This window comes from Elephantulus edwardii, unplaced genomic scaffold (assembly GCF_000299155.1).
Source record: "Elephantulus edwardii isolate Elephantulus edwardi_28Jun2011 unplaced genomic scaffold, EleEdw1.0 scaffold00134, whole genome shotgun sequence".
Classification (NCBI taxonomy): domain Eukaryota; kingdom Metazoa; phylum Chordata; class Mammalia; order Macroscelidea; family Macroscelididae; genus Elephantulus; species Elephantulus edwardii.
This window is the reverse complement of record NW_006399884.1, coordinates 8,923,330-8,930,617: the sequence shown is the minus strand read 5'-3', so window position 1 is coordinate 8,930,617 and position 7,288 is coordinate 8,923,330. Positions and strand designations below refer to the sequence as shown.

Here is a 7,288-nt window from a genome sequence, read left to right as displayed (position 1 = left end):
AGGGACATCATGCTGGGCAGAGCGGAGGGACAGCGCAGGAGGGGAAGACCCTCTATGAGGTGGATTGATTCAGTGACTGGGGTAATTGGGATGGATGTGTCAGAGGCAGTGAGATTGGCACAGGATAGAGCAGAGTTTAGGGCTGTTGTACATAGGGTTGCTATGAGTCGCAAGCGACTCGATGGCACATAACAACAACAACAACAAAAGATGACAGAAGAAGAATTAATGCCTTGCTTGAGTCACACCTTTTGTCTTATAAGAGATATAAAGGTAGAGAAGCAAGCAAGGAAGAAAAAGACCTCACTACTCCCAGAAAGAAGAGCTGGATCATTGTCTGCCCTTTGGATCCAGGTCCTTGTGCCTAGGTCTTAGACCCAAGGGAAGATTCATGCCAAGGCATGTGGAGATTCTGAGGAACACCAAAACCAAATGCCCTCTCCAGAGCTAACAGAGAAAGCCTGACTCTAGAACTGGTGCACTGAATTCAGATGTTTAGCTTCCTAAATAGTGGGAGTATAATTGCATTGGGAAGTCTGCTGTCAGGGACCTCTCCAGAGTGCTGAGGAGCATTGACATCAGTCTAGAGACTAAGGTGCACCTGATCTAGGCCATGGTCTTTGCAATTACTTGCTATGCATCAGAGAGCTAGAAAATGGCCAAGGATATGAGAAGAAAAACTGTTGTCTTTGAGTTGTGGTGCTGAAGAAGAGTACTGAATATATACCATCGACTGCCAAGAGAACATATAGATCTGTCTTGAAGAAGATGAAATCAAGTTTCTCCTTGGAGGCAAGAATTTTTTTAAGAAATAGTTTTCTTTTGTGCTGGTTTGCTTATAAATTTTGTATACATTGTTTTTCTTTTTTTGTTTGTTTGGGGTTGTTAGCGTGTGGTTGTTTTTTTGTTTTGTTTTGTTTTTCTTTCTATTTTGTATATCGTCAAATTGGATCAGACTGGGAGAGGAGTAGATTGTCTCTCCTTCTCCAGTGGAGCATCTGGTGGATTCAAACCGCATGCCTTTGGGATAGCAACACAGCTTCTTGCTCCTAGGCCATCAAAGCTCCCCTGAAGAGGAGGCAAGGATTTTTAAGCCCCTTGTCACTTTTGGGATGTGGACAAGAGGGACTGATCCTTGGAGAAGGACATCAAGCCTAGAAAGGTGGAGGGACAGAGCACAAGGGGAAGACCCCAAATGAGATGGATTGACATGATAACTGGGACAACAGGATTAGTTGTGTCAGAGTCAGTAAGACTGGCTCAGGGTAGGGTGGGCTTCAGAGATGATGTACACAGGGTTGCTATAAGTCACAGGTGACTTGATTGCACAAAACAACAACAAACTTCTATTTGTCAAAGCAACACATGTGTGTTATTTCTGTTAATACAACATTAAATAACTAAGACATCCCCTAAATTTCATCTCATCTTTGAAGTTGCTGTTGTGGTTTAATCATCTGCAGATAGTGCTTTAAATGGAAACAATAATGAAGGGGGGTTTTCTTCATTAGTGACACTACGTAGTTTGACTTCAGAAATATTTTGGTTTAAAGTTTAAAAGATTTTCTCTGGGGAATAATCTTGGAGGTTCATTCAGATTTCATGGCTCCAGAAATTCAAGATGCTATGGTAATTTGAAATTCTATTCTGCTTTCTCCTTTTTTTATCATGATTTTTCTAGAGAATCTTGGATCAAAATGTTCAGAAAGAATACCATCTCTTCTAAAAGTTTTGCAAACAATAACACACCAATGATCCCAATGGTGAACCCATGGAGATGGAAAAAGCATTTCAATCACTTGGGCCTGGAGACCTCTCTGCCACAATGAGTTGTTCATTCATATGAGAAGAAGCTGTGGTTTTGCAGGGGAGCCTGAGGGACTGGGAATGAGCTCTGTTGGGTCTACAAGAGTGAGGTACAGGAAAACCTCGTGAGGAAGAGTGAGTGACATTGAGGGAGTGAGCAGACAGATAGATCAGAGCTATAATCTAGAATTATAGAGTCATCACGCATTTATGCATTCATATATTCTTTCCTTCCGTCAGTCAGAAAACATTTGGCTAGCTACTTCTGAAAGGTATGGAGCACAGTTCTGCTCTAACACACCGAGGGCTGTCATGAGTCAGTGCTAACTAACCAGCTTCTAGTGCTAAATGTTGAAGAAACCATACGACAAAGCCTGTTGCTGTCAAGACAACTGCAATTGTTAGATGCTAGAAAAGTTAAGTATAAATAAGACACTGCCTACACTTCAGATGGATTGATACAATAGCTCAAGAGTAGACTCAAACATACCAACAATTTCAAAGGTGATGCAAGACTAGGCAACATTTTTTCCCCCTGTTGTACACGGGTCACCATGAGCTGGAACCAAGTAGATGTCAACTAACAGGACGTCCAACATCAGGAGACTCAGCCCAGAGCAGAAGTACAGACAGATCTAGTAAGTTCCAGGTGAAGAGATTCACAACGTAACCACCAGTCCTCAGGTGCATTGTGTAACCCATCTTGAAGTGGAATTGTTTTTTGGTGTCACTAAAGCCAATTCAACTCACAGAGATCTCATGTAAAACAGAACAAATTAGTGCCCAGTATTGTGCCATTCTCGAAATTGTAGTGATATTTGAGTTCATTTCTGCAGTCATCATGTTAGTTACTCTTGAAAGTCTTCCTTTTTTTGATCACTTTCCACTTTACCAAGCATGATACCCTTCTTCGAGGAACCCTTTTTGGATAACATGGTCAAATAATGTGAGATAAAGTCTTCCCATCCTCCCTTCTAAGATGTGTTTGGGCTGAACTTCTTCCAAGATAGATTTATTCAGTCTTCCGGTAGTTGTTTTTATTGTTAGGTCCCAAACCCTACGAACAACAGATCCATCTCTGCCATGCTCACATCCATTGTCAAAGTCACTGTGTCAATCCACCTTGTTGAGGGTCTTCCTCTCTTACTGCCTACCTTTCCCAATATGATGTCCTTTTCCAAGGACTGGTCTCTCCTGATAACATACTCAAAGTATCTGAGATGAAGTTTCACCTTCTTTGCCTCTAAGGAGCACTCTGGTTGCATATCCTCCAAGATAGACTTGTTTAATTTTAGCAGTCCATAATATATATTCAATACTCTTATCCAACACTAAAATTCTTTGTTTCTCCTCATAACCCATGACACATTCAGTATTCTCTGCCAATATCATAATTGAAATACATGCATTCTTTTTCTAGTCTTCCTTCTCCACTTTTCCAGCTTTCATATGTCTATGAAGTGATTGATAATCATTCGGCTCTGATCAGGTGCACCTTCATCCTCAGGTGATCTCTTTGTTTTTTATTTTTTTTCTGAATAAATGTGTGTATTAAAATGTGTAGCATTAATCAAATCCATACCTCTAGTTTTGCTGAGTGTGTTTACTTCATTAAGAAGTACTGTAGTATAAAGGCAAATAAAATCGACAGAGTCGCAAAGCCAGCCACAATGAGGGCTGCAAACTGTTCATCAGTAGGCATCATGCTCTTCATTTTGGGGTCGTCTAAGCTCCCCAGGTCCCCTGTAAGCATGACCTCATTTCGTTGTAGGACAAAAGCTGCAGAGGGGCTGAAACATCCGCTTAACTCCTGAGAGGTGTCGAGACAGCGACGACACGCGCACACGCGGAACCTGTAGTCCGTGTTTGTCTGGAGGCCTGAGATTTGGAATGTGGCTTCTTCTCCCTTGTACACCTGTTTGTATTCAGATTCTCTTCCAACCAACACCTGCAGAACGTAGCTGATAGGATCGCCTTTCATTGGTGGAACTGACTCCCAGAGAATTTCACATGAATTCCCTTCTAACTGTGTCACTCGTGGGGCTTTGATGGCAGGGGGCACACTCTTGGATGTGCTGAAGGTGTAGGTTTCTGAGAAGGGCCCTTCGCCGGCCTCGCTGGCTGCCTGGATTCTGAAGGAGTAGCACGTGAACTCCGTCAGCCTCTGGACCTTGTAGGTGTGGCCGGGTCCTCTGTAGATGGAAATGAACCTCTTGTTCCTGTCCTCCAGCTGCAGCGTGTACACCATGTCGTCAGCGGCATGCGTCTTGGGGCTGCTGTCTCCCCACTTGAGCTTCAGGCTCTGAGGACCGGCGGCAGCACATTCTAGCCTCGGAGGCAGAAGGGGTAACGGCCGAGTTTTTGCCTTAATAAACTGACTAAATGGTCCGGCTCCAGTTTCATTTACAGCTTGAATTCTGATCCTGTAGGTACTCTCAGGAAGGAGATCTTTCAAGACGTGAGTGGTGGTATTGCCCACGGTGATGCTAGTGTCTCCAAGTTCAATGTTGTACGCAAGGATTTCAGACCCATTATTGCACGGCTCTTCCCAGCTCAGTACAAGGCACACAGACGGTGATTCAGGGCAGGCGCTGAGAATCTCCTCCTCCAGGACACAGAGAGTGGAGACCGGGTCGGGGGCAGATGCTGGTGTCTGGCAGTGGACAAGCTCACTATACGGCCCTGATTCTGCCTGGTTGACAGCCTGGAGTCTGCAGCAATACTGTGCAGCAGGCAACAGCTCGCGGATTTCGAAGCAGGTTTCAGTTCCCTGATAAACAAGTTCTAGGGAGTCCATGTCTTCTCCCCACTCCAATCTGTACTCCGAGATGTCCGCTCCGGAGCTCTCAGGACTCTTCCAACTCACGAGGACCCATCCGTCAGGCGTGAAAGAAACGCAAGGTGCTTTGCATTGTCCAGGGGGCCCCGCAGCAGTGGTGATTTCTGACACGTCAGAATAGGGACCGTACCCTCCATCATTGAGCGCCCTGACCCGGAAACGATACACAGTCCCCGGAAGCAGGTGGCCCACGGTGCACTCCAGGTCGGGTCCGTGGTACACCTCAGACGCCACGTTCTCGGGTTCCGTTATCTCCACGCTGTACTCAGAGACCCCGCAGCCGCTCTCGGAGGCAGGGACATCCCATTCTAAGTGGACTTCTTTGTGCTTTGGTCTACCCAAAACCTTCGGTGGTCGACACTGACCTGGTGCAATGCTCAGTGTGCGAACAGGGAGACTTTCAGAACACTGACTGTGTCCACCAGTACTGATGCAGCATGCTCGGAGTTTGTATAAAGTGCCTGGTTTCAAGTGGCTGAAGGTGTATTCTGTCGCGGGCCCGCTGTAAGCCACTTGCCACTGACTTGCGTCAGGACTTCCATCCGTTATCTCCAGCATGTACGTGAGGATTTCAGAACCGCCATTGTCCTTGGGGTGATCCCACTTGACACTGAAGCCGTGGGACGTCACCGGTCCTTTAATCAGGGGTCTCGTCAGGGGCCCAGGCCTGTCTGGGCTCGTCGTACAAACCAGAACTTCACTCGGACAGCTTTTCCCTTCCATGTTCGAAGCAGTCAGCCTGAATTTATACTGTGTGCTTCTTTTGAGATTTTTTACAGTACAGGTTAAATCCTCTCCAGTGTATTTTGGGTGGAAAAGGTTATCGTTTTCTTCCTCCTGAATTTCCAAGGTGTAGGTAACCGCTTCCTCGGGTGAACAGCCTTCGGGTTTACACCACTGCAGCGTGACCCATGTGACACCGGCTCGGACGAGTCTGGGGGCAGACGGCATCTGAGGAATGTTCCCCAAGGTGTAGCACACCACCTCCTGGCTGTACCCACTGGTCCCGATGTCGTTCCGAGCGGCCAGTCTGAACGTGTACCCCATGGCTGGACACAGCTTTGTCAGCTTGCAGTGTTTCTGGCTCCCAAAAAAGCACTGTCTGAAACCACTGTTTCTTTTCCCCTCATCCCATTCTAAAAGGTAGTTGGTGATTTTTGAACCATTGTCAACTGGTGCCTTCCACTGCAGGGTGAGAGAACTCTTGCTCCTGTGTGCCAACTTAGGTGGCAACGGGCACTCGGGGGCGCAGCTGTGGGTGGTGAAGCTAACTGGCTCGGAGCAGGAGCCCTTTACGGAATTGTACATGGCGTAGACCCTCACATGATAATCCGTTGCAGGTCTAAGATCTTTCAGGTTACATTCTAACTCTTCTCCACTGTAAATGATCTTGTACTTTCCATCTCGTCCTTTGTCAGATAAGGCCATCTTGTAACTGTAGGGGAAGGGAAGGCCGCTGTGGGGTCCACACGAAAGACCGACAGGTGGAGCCCAGGACAGTACAACTGCTCATGCCTGGATGTTAGAAACCTGTGGCCTCTCTATTCCTGAAAGAATGTCTTGCACTCTCTTGACTTCCAATTCGTACTCTTGCAGGTCTGAGTCATTCGATTTGGGGCTGCTTCTTACTCGCCGCTCTGTTTTCTTAACTCCTGGCCCACCACCGCTGCCGCCTCCCCCGCCTCCGCCACTGTGGCCTCCTCCACTGTGGCCTCCACCACTGTGGCCCTTGCCGTAGCCATTGTACACTGTGGTGCAGCTGCTTTTGTAGATGGAAGGGGGGCAATTGAGACGGTTCTGACGGTCAATCTGGCGGTCTTTCACTTTTTTGTGCGGCGGTTTGCTGTACTGGTCTTCCCGGGTAATGTAGCTCGACATCCCATAGAGTGGTATAATTTCTTGCTCGCTGTATATTGTAGGGGGAAGATGATGCTGAGGAAAGAACTGAGGCGGCATGTCTCCAGGTCCGGTCACAGGTGGGTAGTAAGCCGTGTGTGAATTAGGAATAAAATGTGGGTGGTGAGTCATGTAGGGTGGTAGGTGATGGGTGGGAGACATGGCTGAGGGATAGCTCGGGGTGGGGGTAACACTCAGGAGACTGGGGTCTGACCACCACCCGACGGACTCCCGTATTGTCTTCAATCACCTGTGAGATGTAACCTGGAGGGACGTGTATGGGAGGGATGGAACCGTTGGGTGACATCATGGGAACTTCAGCGGGTCCTTGGATGTACTGAAGGGTTCCATCCTCCACTCTGTTTGTGAAAGTCTCACCTGGATTAACTTGAACGAGAATAACCTCTTTGTCCTTTTCACTTTAATTCTTTTGCATGGCCCACCTCACACCTGTCATGCCTTAAGAAACCTTTTGTCACTTGTCCTGCTCAAGAGAGAGGGAGGGGAGGGGGGAAAGGGGGAGAGCAGGGGGAACAGAGAAAGAAAGAGAAAGAGTGAGAGAGGGAGGGAGGGAGGGAGCTGTTTTTTATTATTTTAAAGAGGTCTTTTGCAGCAGATCTGTCCAATGTGATACATAGTTTGATTTCTCTTTCATGGGTATTGACTGTGGATCCAAATAAAATGAAATCCTGGACAACTTCAGTATTTTCTCTATTTTTTTTTCTATAATTATATTTTATTAATTTT

The 7,288-nt window shown here is 46.8% G+C and overlaps 1 pseudogene; it reads right to left on the bottom strand.

The window, feature by feature from the left end:
* Positions 1–3,409: 3,409 nt before the first annotated feature.
* LOC102855533 overlaps positions 3,410–7,288 on the bottom strand; it is a 7,654-nt pseudogene continuing 3,775 nt past the window's right edge.